Source organism: Loxodonta africana, chromosome X (assembly GCF_030014295.1).
Source record: "Loxodonta africana isolate mLoxAfr1 chromosome X, mLoxAfr1.hap2, whole genome shotgun sequence".
Lineage (NCBI taxonomy): Eukaryota > Metazoa > Chordata > Mammalia > Proboscidea > Elephantidae > Loxodonta > Loxodonta africana.
In genome coordinates this window covers 72578284-72581698 of record NC_087369.1, presented here as the reverse complement: position 1 = coordinate 72581698, position 3415 = coordinate 72578284, and the positions used below count along the sequence as shown (strand labels likewise).

The 3415-nt window shown below is 41.3% G+C and overlaps 1 non-coding gene across 1 annotated transcript; it reads right to left on the bottom strand.

The window, feature by feature from the left end:
• Positions 1-2749: 2749 nt before the first annotated feature.
• LOC111751398 (U6 spliceosomal RNA) lies at positions 2750-2856 on the bottom strand. Its single transcript, XR_002786464.1, has one exon. It is a non-coding gene; the product is annotated as a U6 spliceosomal RNA (small nuclear RNA).
• Between the last annotated feature and the right edge of the window lie 559 nt (positions 2857-3415).

Below are 3415 nucleotides of genomic sequence, written 5' to 3'. Positions count from 1 at the left end.
CTACTTTATCTGCGTGTGCCTTGGCTTGTTCTGTGCGTTGCCTGATCTCCTTCCTGATCTCTTTTCTGATGTCTCAAAAAGTTCTGTATATTAATCTTTTGTATTCTGCATTCAGCAATTCCAGGAAGGCACCTTTATTCAGAAGATCCATTGATTCTTTGTTTTGAGAGTTTGTTGAAACAATCATGGTCTGTTTCTTTATGTGCCTTCATATTGACTCTTGTCTCTGAACCATCTATAAGTTATTGTATTAGTTTATTTTGTGTTTGCTTACCGTATCCTGGCTTATTGCTTTTCTTCGTTTGTTTGTTTTGATATGCTTAAATGGGTTGCTTGAGTAAGCTAGACTGATTATTTTCATCTTTGAAGCTCTGACGTCCTGTCACCAGATGGCTAGAGTTGTTTCAGGTATATCAGTCTAGGAGTCCATTTGCTTTTCTTGTATGAATTCAGCTCAGGTGTCCAGGTAGCTGATCATCAAGTGTGGGGTACAGGCTCTGTCCTATAGTCTTAGAGGGTCAGGGGTGATTGGTGTAGGTATCAGTATCTGGTTGCAGCAGGGAGTCATGCTATGAACAAGGCAAGGGGCTGAGATCTGTCCCCCGAGCCTCTGTGAGGAAAATGTGTCCCTGTTCCCTAGAGTGTACAGGTGGGTGGGTTCTGCAGATGGACCTTGGGGTCCCAGTGCTTTTGTTTGTAATGACTGGGAGGTACCAGTTATCCATGGGCCCCTGTCACAGGTGGCTGGGTGGCCTGAGTGGAGCCACCAGTCCTTAGGCCTCTGATGTGGGTAGGTGAGGACCCTGTTTAATAGGCAAAGTTTCAAACATCCACCTCTTCATCACACAGCTGAAACTGCTGCAGTGTGCCAACGAGGGCCTATTCTCCTGAAATAGGCCCACACAGGACCATGAATGGGGGAAAGGTATTCAAAGTCCATGGACTGTTCATGCCTGGACAGGAGCTGCTTCTGTCCTGAGCTCCCCCGTTAGTGGAGCTGGTAAATTATCTTTTCCCCTAATTGTGAATTTATTCCTACTCCAAGGCCCGGAGAATGGCTTAGGATGCTTAATAGGACCTTCCTCAGGACCAGGGAAATCAACAGCCTCCGAAGCCAGCTTGGGGGCTGGGGGCACAGTAAAATATATGCAATACTTAGCTTTTGCTGAGAGTGCTGTTCTTCTCTGGTTCCAGAGGTGTGTGTAGGCTGTGTGGCTGACTGCTTCTCCCTGAGGAAACTGTAGCCGAACGCTAGTGCCCGCCTGCCATAGCTGCTCCTGGGAATGGTGCCTGAGGGATCCCAGTGATTCAGGCCTGGCAACTCTTCTCCACTTCTGAACCATCTCTCCCTTCCCTGCCACTCAGTCCATTTTCTTACTTTGCCTTTGATGTTCAGGGCTCCTAGCTTGTCTTAAATATAATCGTTTCACTTGTTTTTTGGGGGTTTTTGTTTTAAGAGGGATCACAGGAAGTGTTTGGCTATTCTACCATCTTGCCCCTGCTTGGCATCTCTGTTCCACATCTCTGTTGAGTTTCTTTCTAGATGTTCTGTCCTTTACTGAGAGTTGTGTGTTGAAGCCTCCAACTATTATTGTAGAACTGTCAATTTCTCTTTTCAGTGCTGCTAGGGTTTTGTTTTATGGATTTTGGAGTCCCGTCGTTGGGTGAGTAGATATTTATTATGGTTAAGTCTTTTTGATGGATCATCCCTTTAATCATTATATAGTGCCCTCCTTTTTTTTATGGTGGATTTTGTTTTAAAGTCTAATTTATCTGAGATTAATATTGCCACTCCTGTTTTTTTTTGGTATTTATTTGCTTGGTATATTTTTTTCCATCCTTTGATTTTTAATAAATTTACATCTTTATCTCTAAGGCGTGTCTCTTGTATTGATGGATCCTGTTTTTTTTTTTTTTTTCATCCATTCTGTCACTCTATGTCTCTTTCTGGGTGCATTTAGGCCATTTGCAGTCAGAGTAATTATTGATAGGTGTGAGTTTATTGCTGTCATTTTGTAGTGTTGTTTTTTTTTGTGGTGCTGACATTTTCTTTGTTCTCTCTTGTGCTGAATTCCTTTTGTTTGTGGATATCTTTTGTTTTTGTAGATTTTGTTTTTATTGAGACTGTGTTTTTCTTCTTTATTTTGATGAGTAGGTTTGTTAACGTTCTTTATGGTTACCTTGAAATTTACCCTTATCTTCCTAGATTTGAACCAGTCTATTTTTTTTCTTATTACTTGAGGAAATCTTGGTGGCATAGTGGTTAACAGTTACAGCTGCTAACGAAAAGGTCAGCAGTTCAAATCCACCATGTGCTCCTGGGAAACCCTATAGGGCAGTTCTACTCTGTCCTATAGAGTCGCTATGAGTCAGAATTAACTCGAGAGCAATGGTTTTTGTTTGTTTGTTTGTTTTTTGTACTATTACTTGGTATCGCCTTGCCTTCCTCTCCAATAGAAAATTCCATACCTACACTGGTTATTCCCTCTTTTATTGTTCTGACATTGTTGTCACTTATAGATTAACCTCTCTGGTTCCCTGTTGCAATTATTTGGCTTTGGATAGTCCTTGAGAGTTCATTTCCATGCTGTTATCTGGCTGGTACAATCTGGCATCCTAGATTCAGACTGTGGTCTGATGTTGTTTGTTCTCAGACCAAAGGGCTCCCTTTAATAATCTTGTACATTTGGTTTGGTTTTTACATATTGCCTTAATTTCTGTTTATCTGGGAATGTTCTAATTTCAGCATAAAAATATGGAACTCTTGATGAATTTTCACATTATCGTTATGCAGCGACCATGCTAACATTCTCTGTATCATTCCAATTTTGGTATATGTGCTGCCAAAGTGAGCATCTTAAGCTGTTGATCTTGATTCTCCTTCCCCATTGTGATATTAGAGGAGGTCACACAACTTCCCCACACCATTTTTACAGCCTTTTTCCCTACTCATGTTACTTTCAATGTATTCTTGAAGTAATGAAAAACTATGGAAAATTAGTTCTCCTTAGTGGTTTGGGGTCATTTAGTGGCAAAGCTAACCTTCACCTCAAAAGTGTAAATTAAATCCTTGCCTCTGAAAACAGGCCCACCTTCCCAGTAGGCTTTGAGATGGGACTGGGCAGCTTGGAGCTTGCCCTTTGCTGAGAACAGATCTTGGCCAGCTTCTTTTGTGTACTTTTGGCAAATTGGGGCATGTACCTCATTCTTTTTACTACCCATTGCTGTCTTGGAGCAAAGCTTGCCTGTTGATCATCCAACAGAGAAAAATTAAAGAGTTGGGATTAATTAGCCAGAGAAGAGAAAGTTGAAGAGGGAGAAGGACACAACACTTAATTGAACTGAAAGCCATTTTCATTACAGAAAACCGTTCTCCCTGAGAACAGAAAAAGATAAACTGAACTAGAAGTACAAC